The 15,681-nt window shown below is 47.7% G+C and overlaps 1 non-coding gene across 1 annotated transcript; it reads right to left on the bottom strand.

Moving 5' to 3' along the window:
* Positions 1-15,347: 15,347 nt before the first annotated feature.
* On the bottom strand, positions 15,348-15,420 carry TRNAV-AAC (transfer RNA valine (anticodon AAC)). Its single transcript has one exon. It is a non-coding gene; the product is annotated as a tRNA-Val (tRNA).
* Between the last annotated feature and the right edge of the window lie 261 nt (positions 15,421-15,681).

Raw genomic sequence — 15,681 nt, 5'->3', positions numbered from 1 at the left:
CCCTCCTGGTGCGCTCTCCCCGTGGTCTGCTCTCTCTTCCGGCCGGGTCGGCAGGTGCAGGTCGGCGCGCGTGGGGGCAGTGGCCTGGCCGGGGGCGCCGTGCCGGCTCCTTCTGCGCGTCCCCGCAGGCCTCAGACAGGCGGCGGAAGTGACGCGGAGGAGGGGGCGGGGCCGGGGACGGCGAAACCGGAAGTCGGGTGCCGGCCGGCTTCCGGCGCGCGCCACGTGTGCACGGTGATACTGGGCAAGAACCCTGCTGATCCGGACAAGGAGGCCTTAAAAGGCAGGAGGTGACGCTGCTGGGGTGCTTCTGAAGGCCAGCGATGGATACGACAGAAGCCCCCATAGAGCAGCTGGACGAGGTGCAGGAGCACCCACAGAAACAGGCCACAGTGAAACCACATGCGAGTGGCCAGCAGAAGAAACAGAAACGTCCGAGCGAACAGAGCCACAGAAGTTCCTCCAGAATAAAGGACCCTCCTGCCTCCCTCCGTGATCCGGTACCTGCCTCATCTGCATGGGTAAGAGATCTCCGTGAATGTACCCTGATGCAGTGTCCCCTTATGTTTTTTTCGCAGGGGAGGAAAGCTACGGGCAAACAGAAGCACAGGGAATGTGCCCTCTGTAGTTGCCCCTTGCCGGACGGCCACCCTAAAAAGTTGTCAGCCATGCGTGAGACAAACGGTAGGGGTGGAAGGGGACGTTGGCCCTGGGGTGGATTGACAGGCCCTTACACTCTCCCCGTCCATACAGGTAGCGGAAGATACGCCGGACTTCACCACAAGCCTGAGGGACATAATCAGGACAGAGATAAAGGCCCTATCTAAAAAGGATTCCTCTAGGGGAAGAGAATGTAGTTTCTCAGGTTCAGAGTCCTCGACCGCCCTAAGGATCGATGACTCTTCAGATTCCCCGGCCTCCACTTCGTCTTCGGAGGAAGACTCGAGTCGATTCTGCTTCCCCTTAGACCAGATGGATAAGCTAGTTAAAGCAATAAGGTCCACCATGGGGGTAGCAAACACAAAACCGGAACTTTCAGCTCAGGAGGTGATGTTCGGGGGTCTAGATCCCAGGAAGCGGAAGGCCTTTCCATTAAATGATAAGGTCCAGAGCCAGAATAGATAGGGAATGGAAGAGACCTGAAAAAAGAGGCTCCTTACCTCCGGCCTTCAAGCGGAGGTACCCGTTTGACGACCCAGTGGTAAACAGATGGGATAAAGCCCCTAAACTGGATGCGGCAGTAGCCAAAGCCTCCAAAAAATCCTCCATTCCCTTCGACGACATGGCCTCCTTAAAAGACCCGCTAGATAAGAAAGCAGACTCCTTTTTGAAGGGAACTTGGGAGATGTCAGCAGGTGCTCTAAGACCAGCGATAGCGGCCACATGTACGGCCAGATCCATGATGGTCTGGCTAGACCAATTGGATTCCCAACTAAAGGACGGAGTCTCAAGAGCTTCTATCCGGAAAACGCTGCCAATCATCCAAAGTGCTGCAGATTTTTTGGCGGATGCTTCAGCGGACTCTGCGAGGATGGCAGCCAGAACTGCGAGTTTATCTAACGCAGCTCAAAGGGCCCTTTGGTTAAAATGCTGGCCGGGAGATATCCAGGCCAGATCACGACTCTGCTCCATTCCATGTGAGGGTGAATATCTGTTTGGCCCAGTCTTGGATGAACTCCTAGAGAAAGCCGGGGATGATAAAAAGAAGTTCCCCAGTCTACCGAATCCTTCTTACAGACGTCCCTTTACCAGGAGAGGCTATTTCTGTAGAAGGCCGTCCAGAGATCAGGGCAGATGGGAGGACAAAAGGAGAGGTACAGGTTTCATGTTCGGAGGTGGGGGGCGTCAAGAAGGTCCAGCACGTGACGCTAAAAAACCGCCCCAATGACTAGTTGCCCCGGTAGGGGGGAGACTAGCTGCCTTCTACCCAGCCTGGTCCTTGATTTCCAATAGTAAATGGATACTGGGGGTGATAGCTGCGGGTCTACGCCTAGAATTCGCCCGGGTCCCCCAAGATCGATTTAAAGTCACCCCGCTCAGGTCTTCCACACCAGAACAAGCTGCCCTAGAGGCCGAGGTGCATGATCTCTGCCATAAGAGGGTCCTAACGGTGGTCCCAGAGGGAGAAACGGGGAAAGGGTTTTACTCCCCCCTGTTCCTGGTCCGCAAACCAGACTGGTCCTTCAGGACTATAATAAACCTTAAATCCCTCAACGAATTCCTGGTCATACGCCCGTTTAAGATGGAGACAATTAAATCAACAATACAATTACTGTTTCAAAACTGTTTTATGGTGGTGTTAGATTTAAAAGACGCTTACTACCATATTCCCATTCATGCAGCTCATCAGCGGTTTCTCAGAGTGGCGGTTCAGCTGGATGGGTCAGTCCAACATTTCCAATATGCGGCCCTCCCCTTTGGGGTGGCAGTCGCTCCCCGTGTGTTTACCAAAGTAGTAGCGGAAGTTATGGCCCATCTACGTGAATCGGACATTCTGGTGATCCCCTACTTAGATGACTTCCTGATCGTAGGGAAAACAGCAAAACATTGTCTGGAACAACTACAAAGGGCAATGTCTGCCCTAGAGGGGTTAGGATGGCTGCTTAACATTAAAAAGTCTCGGTTACAGCCGGTGAGAGTCCAACAATTCTTGGGCCTGATCCTAGACTCTGAGAAACAGGAATGCCGTCTGCCCCCGGAGAAGCTTGTTCGCCTACACTATCAGGTCCTGAACGCTTCCAATAACCCTACCATGTCCCTCAGGAAAGCCATGTCCCTTCTGGGTTCCCTCTTGTCCTGTATCCCGGCAGTCCAGTGGGCACAGTTTCATACAAGAAAACTGCAGGGCGAGGTCTTAAGGCATCAGAGAATCCTTGAGGGTTACTTAGAGGGCCAGCTAACCTTGTCCCGAAACACAAGGGAGTCCCTAGAGTGGTGGCTAGTCAAGGATAACTTATCCAAAGGGGTCCCCTGGGAGTATGACATATCCCGCATAATCACCACGGATGCTAGCCCTTCCGGTTGGGGGGCTCATATGGGTGAGATTCTGGTACAGGGCCTATGGGAGCATCATCAGATAGAAATGTCATCTAATCTGAAAGAGTTGACAGCGGTAGAGCAGGCAGCTAAGGAGCTACTTGTGTATCTACAGGGCCATCATGTGCGAGTGTTCTCCGACAATCAGGTCACCGTGGCTTATATCAACCACCAAGGCGGGACTCGTTCCAAACCCCTGATGAATGTGGCAGAGCGGCTATTCCCACTAGCAGAGCAGCATTTTCAATCTTTAACAGCTCTACATATAAAAGGGAAGGAAAATATCACAGCAGATTTCCTAAGCCGCAATCCACTAAAACAAGGAGAATGGTCCCTAAGCACCTCCATCTTCGACCTAATTGTACAAAGATGGGGACAACCAGAGGTAGACCTCTTCGCTACTAGGGAAAACAGAAAATTAAAACAATTTTGCTCCCTAAATCCCAGAGAGAACCCCCTGGCGGTAGATGCCTTTCTGATAAAGTGGGACTTCGGGCTAGCCTACGCCTTCCCTCCCCTATCGCTACTACCCCTGGTGATGAAGAAAATCAGGAGAGACAGAGCAAGGGTGATAGTTATCGCTCCTTTTTGGCCCAGGAGGGTTTGTTTTCTTGCCTCAGGACCATGTCGGTGTCCGACCCTTGGGTCCTTCCGGACATCCCGGATCTCCTATCCAAGGGCCCAGTGTTCCATCCTCAGGTGGCTGGCCTACATCTGATGGCGTGGAGTTTGAACGGACACTGCTGAGAGAAAAAGGCTTCTCCCCAGGCCTGATTAACACCCTACTTAAAAGTAGAAAAGTCATCACCACCAAAATCTATGTCAGAATTTGGAAAAAATTCCTGCAGAACTCTGGAGTGGTCGCTGGCACTTCAGCACCTGTAAACCAAATCTTAGAGTTTCTTCAGAAAGGTCTGGATATAGGGCTCTCCACTAGTAGTACCCTTAAAGTATAAGTATCAGCCTTGGGGACCCTCTTTAGCTGCAACATTGCGGGTAATTACTGGATCAGTAGATTCATTAAGGCAGCAGGTAGATCCAGGCCAATAGCGATAGATTCATGCCGTGGGACTTGAACCTAGTCCCCACGGCTATGACAGAAGCCCTATTCGAACCTATCTCATCAGCTTCCATAAAGAACCTGTCCCTCAAAGTAGCCTTCCTGGTAGCTCTAACCTCAGCTCGTAGGGTAAGCGACATCCAGGCATTATCTAGACGTCCTCCTTATATACAGTTCAAGGACGATAGGGTAATACTCAGACCCGATCCGGCGTATTTACCTAAGGTAGTTTCCAGTTTTCATAGGACACAGGAGATAGTCCTTCCATCTTTCCTCCCTAATCCAGCTAATGAGAAGGAAGAGAAACTTCACACCTTGGATGTTAGAAAATGCCTCATAGAATATCTGGCAGTTACCGATCCCTGGAAGAAAGATAATGCCCTGTTTGTCTCTCATCAAGGCCCTAGGAAAGGTTGTAGAGCGTCAAAAAGTACACTAGCCAGGTGGGTTAGAGAAGCGATCTCAATAGCATACACCTCAAAAGGCAGGTCGCCACCCCGGAAGCTGAGGGCGCATTCCACCAGAGCCATGGCGACCTCGTGGGCCGAAAGATCAGAAGTGTCCATTGACAAGATATGTAAGGCGGCTACTTGGTCCTCTCCGAGCACCTTTTATAGTCATTATAGGCTAGACTTGGGTGCTTCCACAGACCTCTCTTTTGGTATAAGGGTACTGCAGGCTGTAGTCCCTCCCTAAATAGTTTTACTCTCTGTAATTCTCTCAGGTGGTGCTGTCATGGACGACCGATAAAGTCTTAGTTACTCACCGGTTAACGGTGTTTTTCGGAGTCCATGACAGCACCCGTATATTCCCTCCCTTTAGTTTAAATTTGGGTGTGCACTTCTTCCTCTTGTATGTACACTGGTAAGGAATAGTTGTGTAAAAGTACTGTATATAAATTTTGCCATTAACCATTGTGGTCCTCTTGTGCTCTGTAATCCAACTGATGCTTTTGTATCTGTAGGTTTCCTGTTCCTGAAGGGCGGATCCCCTCTCTCAGGTGGTGCTGTCATGGACTCCGAAAAACACCGTTAACCGGTGAGTAACTAAGACTTTCCCAACAACACCAACGCAAATATCAGCATAGTTGCTCAGGAATGGTGTGGAAACGCTAAATGTGGCAATATTTTTGCGGAACTTTCAATAATTTAGGAATTGTTTTTATTTAATAATAATAATTTTATTTCTATAGCGCCAAAATATTCCGCAGCACTTTACATTATAGAGGGGGCTTCTACAGACAATAGACGTTACAACATACCAATAAACACATAGATCAAAACAGATACCAAGAGGAGTGAGGGCCCTGCTTGCAAGCTTACAATCTATAAGGAAAAAGGGGAGACACGAAAGGTGGATGGTAACAATTGCTTTTATTGTTCGGACCTGCCATAGTGTAAAGGCCCCGTTACACATGACGATGTCCCAGCGATCCCACCTACGATTGGACATGGATGGGATCACTGGGACATCGTTGGGCTGATCGCTGGTGAGCTGTCACATAGACAGCTCCAGCGATCAGGACCAGCGAGCAAGCTCTTGAATACCCGCTGTTTACGTTGGAAACCAGCGTGCACTGGTATCTAGGGTAAACAGCGGGTATCCAAGAGCCACGCGGCTCTTAGGCTACTTTCACACATCAGGTTTTCGGCGTCAGGCGCGATCCGGTGTCGTGCTGGAACGCCGGATCCGGCAAATGTTTAGTAAAACCTGATGTGACGGATCCGGTTTTCTGCCGGATCAGTCTTTTTCTTGACAGACAAAACCGGATCCGTCTCATCCGGTTCATCCGTTTTTCTATCCGTTTTTCGACGGATTACGCCGGATCCGGTTTTTAAAATTGACCCTTGTGGCCTTCCGAACGGGATTGGCTACTGGAAAACTATATATAGCATGTTCCTACAGCCCTTCTTTGACAGGTTGTAGAGGAGAAAGTGCAGGTTGGAGAGAAGAGCAAGTACTGGCGAAGATGGATGTTGTCATTGGAAATATTTTGAAGAATTTGGCGGATTTTACAGCGGAGGCAAATCGTTTGAGGGTGATTGTTCTGGAGAAGGAGAGAGCGAGACAGCAGCGCATCAGGCATCGTAGACGACGTTTGTGGATCCACCCCATCACAGCCAAGAGAATGACGCGTGGGGTCTATTCTACACTATGCATGGACCTTCGACGAAACCCGGATACATTTTTTGGATATGTTAGGATGAAAATGGAGAATTTTGATTACTTGGTGGAGCGCATTGCACACCTCATAAGAAAAGCGGACACCTATTGCCGCTTCTCAGTTTCACCCGCAGAGCGTCTGATGGTGACTTTAAGGTAAGCCACATTTATTGGATATGATCGCATCAGAGCACACTTTCACTGCAATCTTGTTGGTGGTAATTTGTATCTCCAAGTGTTATAGGTCAGTTTTGGTATGTAATGCTGTGATTTAAAACTAATTTATTGTTTGTTAATTCCCCACAGATTTCTTGTAACTGGAGAATCCCTTTCGTCACTGCATTTCCAGTACAGACTCGGGATTTCCACCATATCTGGAATTGTGAAGTACACATGCCGTGCACTGTGGGACTCCTTAGCTGAAGAGTTTTTACCAGAGCCCACAACAGAGAGGTGGATTGAAATTGCTGACAAGTTTCAACAGATATGTCAGTTTCCAAACTGCTTGGGTGCTGTGGACGGGAAACATATCCGCATTGTAAAGCCAGCTGGATCGGGATCGGAATATTTCAATTACAAGAAATATTTTTCAATTGTCCTCATGGCCATCGCTGACGCGGAATACAAATTTATTGCGGTTGATATTGGGGCCTATGGCCGCTCCAATGACTCTCAAGTTTTCAAACTGTCTGCCATGGGGCGTAAACTGTATGGAAACACCTTCCAGTTCCCACCACCTAGACCGCTGCCGCAAACATCTGGTCCACCTATGCCATTTGTCTGTGTAGGGGATGAAGCCTTCCAGCTGTCAGAACACCTTTTGAAACCGTACTCTAGCAGAGGATTGACAAGACCAAAACGCATTTTTAATTACCGCCTCACAAGAGCAAGAAGAATGGTTGAATGTACCTTTGGTATTCTGACAGCCAAATGGCGGGTCCTATTGACTGCGATCAACCTCAAGACAGAAACTGTGGACGAGGTGATCAAAGGGTGCGTGGTACTTCACAATTTTGTTATCTGCAAGGAACCCATTTCCATTGAGGACACCTCTGAAGAAACCACCTTGCAAGATTACCATGACATTACCACTAGAAGTTCTGTGACGGTTTCAGTAATGAGGGACAATTTTGCACTATACTTTGTCACCTCAAGGCAGAGTACACTGGCAGGATGACAGAGTGTGAAAGATTAGTGCCCTAACCAAACTTGTGTACCTTCTGTACCAACAGTATATACCTTTGCCAACCAAAGTTGGCTATCTTGTCATGGTCTCTATTTTTAGCTTTAGACCACAGGTGTGTACCTGGTTGTGTTTTATGCAAAGTATTTCACCTTTTAACAAAAGTTGTGTACATTGTTAGGAAATCACCAACAATAAACACAACTTTTTAGGTGAAATACTTTGCTTCAAACACAACCAGGAACACAACTGTGGCAAAAAGCTAAAATTTACCCACAGTTATATACCTAGTTTTGAATACCATTTCACCTTTTAAATACCCTGTATTTAACCTTTTTCGCCGCAGAAAGAAATGACAGACAACCAGTGTAAAATAATTTAACTTTTATTGAAAAATGTTTTTTTTAGTAAACTTTTTTAAAATTTTAATAAACATGTTTAATAAAAATTTGAAACTATAAAACTGAAACCATAAAACTGGTCATTTTTATTTAAATACACACATTATAATTCGGTGTAGTGTGTGGTGGAAATACTGCTGTAGGGGCTGCGGGACACTTCGACACTGGGAGTGTGGAGAGAGGACTGGGATCGTGGTGGGGAAGGAACAGTTAGAGGTGAAGGTGTGGAAAAAACTACAGAATGGGTGGACATGTGGGAAGCAGAAGAGGTGGTGTGTGGTGGAGTGGAGGGTTGGGCAGGGACTGTAGGAGCAGATGATGTTGATGGCAAGTTGTATGGGGAAGGAGTTTGGTACGGGGCAGGTTGCTGGAAGTGGGGAGATGTCTAGTACGGGGCAGGTTGCTGGAAGTGGGGAGATGTCTGGTACGGGGCAGGTTGCTGGAAGTGGGGAGATGTCTGGTACTGGGGAGGTTGCTGGTACTGGGGAGGTTGCTGGTACTGGGGAGGTTGCTGGTACTGGGGAGGTTGCTGGTACTGGGGAGGTTGCTGGTGCTGGGGAGGTTGCTGGTGCTGGGGAGGTTGCTGGTGCTGGGGAGGTTGCTGGTGCTGGGGAGGTTGCTGGTGCTGGGGAGGTGGATGGTGCTGGGGAGGTGGATGGTATGTAATAGGAGGGGGAGGATGGAAAGTGGCTGGAGGTGGATGGTATGTAATAGGAGGGGGAGGATGGAAAGTGGCTGGAGGTGGATGGTATGTAATAGGAGGGGGAGGATGGAAAGTGGCTGGAGGGGGTGTAGATGTAATAGGAGGGGGAGGATGGAAAGTGGCTGGAGGGGGTGTAGATGTAATAGGAGGGGGAGGATGGAAAGTGGCTGGAGGGGGTGTAGATGTAATAGGAGGGGGAGGATGGAAAGTGGCTGGAGGGGTTGCAGGTGGAGGAACTACTGTGGTGGGAGGAGGAGGTTGGGAGGTAACTTGCTGGAGAGCAGCGTGGCATGAATGCATTACATGCATCTGCTGGGCAGGAGAGAGCGTTTCCATGCGCTCCACAACAGACCTGAAAAAGGTGTGGTTTGGCGAAGATCTTGCTTCTGAATGCATGGTTTGCAGAAGTGTCTTCACCTCCAGAATGCTGGAGTTGATCTGCTGATAGCCTGCGGAGATTTGCTCTGACAAGACTTTTAGACAGTTCTGGAAAGATGCATTCAGATGCAAGAACTCTGGCGCATAAGTCTTTTCCTGACCCCTCTGCCGCCCAGTACCCGCAGGTGTACTAGAGGTGGCAGGGGCAGAAGGGTGGGGTAAAGGGAAAGCGATCTCCTCACCAGCAGCTTCATGTAATGTAGGCGGCCACGATGCTCCTGTGCTGGTGGATGGGACAGATGGGTCGAATGTGTGGGAAGGCTGGGAAGGTGCAGATGTACCGGGGCGGTCGAAGTGTCCCTCGGTGCCGGTCTCCTCAGGGATCGCCTCAGAAGGGTCCAATCGTGCCGGCTCCCGAGTGCTGCTCACCGTGCTGTGGAATAAAGAGAAAAAAAAACAATTAAAATACTGACATGGTATGGCCCTGGCTGAAAAAAAAATTTACATCTAACATTTTTTTTCACATGTGGTGTGTAATATTTACCTTCTGGTGACCATTGTTTCCCGGAGGAACGACAGGGCTTCTGCGTACTTGTACTTGCTCCTGCGTCCTCCAGATCCACTCGGGGCCCGCATCTCTTTATTGAACTCCTTCTTGAAACGATCCCTCACAGACCGCCACCGATTCACAATTCTGTTCCCTGAAACGAGAAAGGAGTGGTTAGTATACAACATCAGTGTTTCCCAAACTCCAGTCCTCATGGTCCCCAGGGGTCATGTTTTCAGGATTTCCATAGTAAATAGAAATCCTGAACACATGATCCGTGGGGACCACGAGGACTGGAGTTCGGGAAACACTGGTTTAAATCAAGCAACCGGTACTGTATATACTTACGCTCTGTAATCTGGGCCCGAACATCGAGGTCCTCCCAGCGGCCCACAAGGAGCGAACAGATTTCCTCCCAGAGTCGTCGGGTAATGATCAGGTCAGCGTGGCGGCGGTCAGCCATATTCCAGAGCGGCTCCCTTTCTCTGACGAGATCGATGAGGCGGTCCACATCAATCCCTCCATCCTCAACGTCAGAGTCGGGAGCACGCTGTGAAGGCTGTTAAAGAAAAAGACAAAAATAACATAATTAGCCTCCACAAAAGAAATGAAATAAAAAGTGCAAAAAAACAAAGCAAAAATATTTATACTTACACGCTGGTGACCGCCGCGTTGCTGTCGCCGACGACCCTGGGAGGCACTGCGAGGACCTCTTGGCCAAGCACCAGATTGGGAAGACTAGAGAAGAAAACAAAAAATGTTATGTCTTTGGATGTAGGCATTTGTTTGCTGTGTGTGGTCTGCAGAACATTGTTTTCTATGTGTTGTGTGTAGTGTGATGTTGTGTTTCTGCGTTTGATGCAAAAAACTTACCAATTGTGAGCCCACTCCAGGTGTCTGTCCACCCCTTCCTTCTTCTTCTGGGAGCTCCTCTTCATCTTGTGATTCCTGTTTTGAAATAAAAGGCCATGAATAGACATATATTACAGAGAAGATGGATTTTGGAAATAAAAACTTACCGTCAAACGCTGACGATGCGAGGGAGGGCTCCCAGAAGATGATGTGCTGTCTTCCTGGTGGCCACACTCCATGCCTGTGGGTGGTGTTCCAGCTGCTGCCATTGCTGCTGCTGCTGCATCTATTGGGCGGCTGTTGAATAAAGAGAAACAAAGTGCCAATGAATATCTTGATATTCAATAGCCCTAGTTTGGAGGAATGGGTGATTTGATAATTACCGTCTCTCATCTGCTGCTGGACTCCCCTCCCGTTGTTCAGCATGCTGCTCCAATTGGGGTGGTGCTGATGGTGCTGCTGCAGATATCTCCTGCCTTCTCCTGCGCCTGGTTGCTGTCTTGGGTGGCATGTTGGGTGTGGCTGTGGGTCCCACTGTCTTGCTTTTATATATGTCTTGTGGGCAGAGCTACTGAGCATGCTCAGACCAAAAAACCGGATCCGGCCATCGGATCAGGCTTTCGCCGGATCCGGCGCATTGCGGCGCTCATAGGCTTTCATTGTGTGAAAAAGCCGGACGCGCCGGATCCGGCGTGTCCGGCTTTTTCGCCGGAGACAAAAAACGTTACAGTAGACGTTTTTTCCAGACGCCGGATCGCGACACATTGCAACACATTGCCGGATCCGGCGAAAACCGGATGAAACGCATGGCCATCCAGCGCTATCCGGCGCAAATGCAAGTCAATGGGGGGGGAAACCGGATCCGGCATTGCATTTCGCCGGATCCGGTTTCTGTCAAAACCGCCGGATCGCGCCTGACGGCGAAAACCTGATGTGTGAAAGAGGCCTTAGCTACCCGATGTTTACGTTGGAAACCAGCATCCAGAATCGCTGATCACTGGTCTCTCGCTGCCACACACAGCAATGTGCGCTGGCCAGTGGGAGACCAGCGACCAAAAAATGGCCCTGGATGATTGTGCATGATCAGCGATACCCGGCAGGGGGGCCGGTCGCTGATCCCCGTCACACAGCGATCTCGCTGGAGAGATCGCTGTGGCGTCAGAAAATTGGCTATCTCGCTAGCGAGATCGCTGTGTGTGACGGGGCCTTTAGAATCGAGTGTTCCTGTGATGCATGAACCAGTTAACAGTCTAAATATGTACCAGTAAGACAAAGAGGGCTATTAAATGCATAAAGCATGTGAGAACATGATGCGAGGAACCTGGTTATAGTAAAAAATTTTGAACGGGCCACACAGGGATATTTACATTAATGCGTTAAGGCGATAGGCCAGTCTGAACAAATGCATTTTTAGGGCATGCTTAAAACTGGGGATTGGGGATTAATTGTATTAACCTGGGTAGTGCATTCCAAAGAATTGGCACAGTATGTAAACATTTTTGGAGACGGGAGTGGGAGGTTCTGATTATTGAGGTTGTTAACCTCAGATCATTAGCAGAACAGAGGGCATGGGTAGGGTGGTAGGCTGAGATGAGGGAGGAGATGTAGGGTGGTGCTGAGCCATGGACTGCTTTGTGGGTGAGGGTAATAAGTTTATACTGGATTCTGGAGTGGATGGGTAGCCAGTGTAATGACTGGCACAAGGTAGAGGCACTGGTATAACGATTGGTGAGGAATATGATCCTAGCTGCAGCGTTCAGGACAGATTGGAGAGAGGAGAGTTTGGTAAGAGGGATACCGATTAGTAGAGTTACAATAGTCCAGACGAGAATGAATAAGAGAAACAGTAAGAGTTTTTTCAAAGTCGAAAGTAAGAAAGGGTCAAATTCTAGAAATGTTTCTGAGGTGCAGATAACAAGACCGACCCAGCGACCAGATGTGGGGGGTGAACAAAAGCTCGTAATCAAGTCTGACACAAAGACAGCGGGCATGTTGCTGGGGAGTATTAGTGGAACCACACACAGAAATGGCAATGTCGTGCATAGGTAGGTCAGTAGAGAGAGGAAACACGAGTTCAGTTTTTGACAGGTTCAGTTTCAGATAGATGGAGGACATGATGTTAGAGACAGTGGTAAGACAATCACGGGTGTTTTTCAAAAAGGCAGACATGATATCAGGAGAAGAAGTGTATAATTGGGTGTCATGAGCATAGAGATGATACTGGAACCCAAATCTACTGATTACTTGACTAATAGGGGCAGTATACAAAGAGAAGAGGAGGGGGCCTAGAACTGATCCTTGAGAAACCCGCAACAGTAAGGGAAAGATGAGAGGAGGAGCCAGCAAAACATACAGTAAAGGAGCGGTCAAAGAGATAAGAGGAGAACCAGGAGAGAATGGTATCCTTGAGGCCGATGGAGCGGAGCATAGTGAGGAGGAGCTGATGATCCACAGTGTTGAATGCTGCGGAGAGATCCAAGAGGATTAGCATGGAGTAGTGACCATTAGGTTTATCTGGTAGAAGATCATTAGAGACTTTAGTGAGGGCAGTTTCAGTAGTGTGTAGAGAGTGAAAACCAGATTGTGGAGGGTCGAGAAGAAAGTTATATGAGAGATAGCGGATAAGTCGGGCGTGAACCAAGCGTTCCAGGAGTTTAGAGATGAAGGGACAATTAGAGACAGGTCTATAGTTGGCGGTACGGTTTTGGTCGAGGGATGCTTTTTTAAGTAATGGCTGTATGATGGCATGCTTAAATGGGGAAGGAAAGATACCGGAAGAGAGGTTGAATATTTTTGTTAGGTGAGTAGTGTCAAAAGAGGAAAGAGACAGGAGAAGATGTGATGGAATGGGGTCACTGGTGCAAGTAGTAGGGCGAGAAGATGCAAGGAGCCTGAATACTGCTTCTGTTACTGGTTCAAAATCAGAGAGTGAGCTAGATGCAGTGTGGGAGGGAGGACAGTGCATGGTATGAGGTGATTGGGAGATAATTTCCTGTCAGATATGGTCAATTTTTTCTTTGAAATAATTGGTCAGATCATCAGTGTGGCGATCCGTGGTTGGGGCCTGCACTCTTGGGTTGAGTAGGGAATGAAAAGTGTCAAAGAGACATTTTGGGTTATTGGATAGTGAGGTGATGAGGGTGTTGAAATAGGTTTGTTTTGAGGTGACGTTCAGACGTTCGGCGCACCTGGAGCACCACTGTAGGAAGCGTGTTTGCATCGTGTGCCAGGGTTGTCGCCGCCTGTGCCTAGTTATTCTATGTATGGGAGATGCAGTTTCATCCAGGGCACTTTGAATTGTAATGCTTCAGTGCAGAATCAGGACATGAGAGGGAGGAGATAGGGGCCAATGATGACTGCAAGTTATTCATAAGTTTCTGGGTGTTAATGGCCTGTATGTTTCTAAAAGTGTGGAAAGTAGGGGTGACCTGGGTGAGATGGCAGTTTTTGATAGAGAATAGGAGAGGGGAGTTTGTGAAATCATCCACTGAGCAAAGCCGAGAGAAGACCAAGTCAAGGGAGTTAACATCTTCATGCATGGGTGAGATAGTGTGCTGCGAGAGGCCGAAAGAGGAGCTTAGAGATAAAAGGTGAAAGCAGATGGTGAGCGGGGAAGAGCAATGGGGATTTTGAAGTCTCCCATGATGAGGGTGGGGATGTCACAGGAGAGATATTGTGGAAGCCAGGTGGCAAAGTGATCCAGAAACTGATGGGAGGGGCCCGGAGGATGATACACCATCGCCACTCGCATGGAGAAAGGGATGTAGAGTCTGACAGCATGGACCTTGAAAGAAGGGAAGACAAGTGAGGGTACTTGAGGGATAACCTGAAAGGTACATTTGGGTAATAGTAGCAGACCAACTCCTCAACCTGCTCTGTTGTCCGATCTTGGGGTATGAGAGAAGTATAGTCCACCATATGAAAGAGCAGCAGTGGTTGTGTCTCACTGCTGGATCCAGCTTTCAGTAAGAGCCAGAAGGTTAAGAGATTCAGAAAGGAAGAAGTCATGGATGAAGGAGAGTTTTACACACTGAGCGAGAATTCCAAAGGGCACACTTAAAAGAGATAGAAGTCGTGCAGGGAATATTAAGAAGATTAGTGAGGTTTCTGAGTGTAGCAGTTGAGGGGTTCGACTTAGTATGACATGGGGAGGCGGGGTTGGGAGAGATGTCTCCTGTGACTAGGAGAAGAAGGATAGAAAGAGTGAGTAGATGGTTAAGTGATTTGTGAGAGCGTCTCATGTTTGGATGGTGGGAATGAATGGATCTGTGCTGTTTAGCAATGTGAAAAGAGTGTGAGTGCTATACATAGGAGAGGAAAGGACAGAGGGACAGTGGATGTGAGTGAATGCAGCAGCCAGGATATAAATTATACAATTGCATATGGTAAATATTTGTTTTATTCCAAATGTACAGGGAATAGATTTACTTATTTGTCTTACCTGTATTACCTGTTTATTTCTATTACACCTTTCATTTTGGGCAAGTATGATAAGACAATTTTATTCTCTCGGTTGGTACAATTACAGAGCTGAGAACATTTTGTTTTTTTTTCACGTTTGTCATTGTGGGTGGTCTTTGGGGGTTTCCAGATGTTTTTGGCTGATTCATCAACTGTGACTTTTTAAAAAGTGTACTTCAGTCTTCCCTGCTGCAGTGATTTTATTTGTGTCTGAATTTATATGAAACTGTTTAGCTGAACCTGAACCTTTTTGATCTAATAAGTTGCAAAAAGTTCAAATTCCTAATTTGGCAAAAAAAAAATGTATACAAGACAAATAAGTGAGTTAAAAAACCTGGGCCTGAAGTTTTCAAGGATTGATTTCACCATGGTGGATTTCTTCTCTTTGTGGACTTTAAATAAATTTGGCACCGTAAAGAACCAACTGTTGTCATATGTCAGATTTTTTTGTTAGTTTTCTTTCTTACTGTTTATGTATATACATCTTTATAAGGAAAGTAGCTTCTATCACTAATGCATCTTTGAAAACAATATAGAAAAAATTATAAAAAAAAAAAAAAACATGTTTCTGCCCGGTTTCGAACCGGGGACCTTTCGCGTGTTAGGCGAACGTGATAACCACTACACTACAGAAACTTCCATGTGTTTGCTTATTTGCTCATTGGATCCTGGACAATTGTTGAACTTGTAGGCCTGAATAACACTGATTTGATGTTCCTGGTAATTGCTGCATTGTAGATGTAGTCTAATGTGGATCTTTTCACTATAGTTCTGCAAGAATCTGACTGTGATTTTTAACAAAATTTAATTGGATCAAATAAATGAGCAAGTAGTAAACCCAAACTAAGGTTTCTGTGTTTGTGAAGGTTTGTTTTAACCATATAGTCTCTTAAAAGT

Source organism: Dendrobates tinctorius, unplaced genomic scaffold (genome assembly GCF_039654945.1).
Source record: "Dendrobates tinctorius isolate UK_male_01 unplaced genomic scaffold, ASM3965494v1 ptg000228l, whole genome shotgun sequence".
In the NCBI taxonomy this organism is placed as follows: domain Eukaryota; kingdom Metazoa; phylum Chordata; class Amphibia; order Anura; family Dendrobatidae; genus Dendrobates; species Dendrobates tinctorius.
The sequence above is the reverse complement of the archived record's forward strand: the minus strand, read 5'-3'. Positions and strand labels throughout refer to the sequence as shown.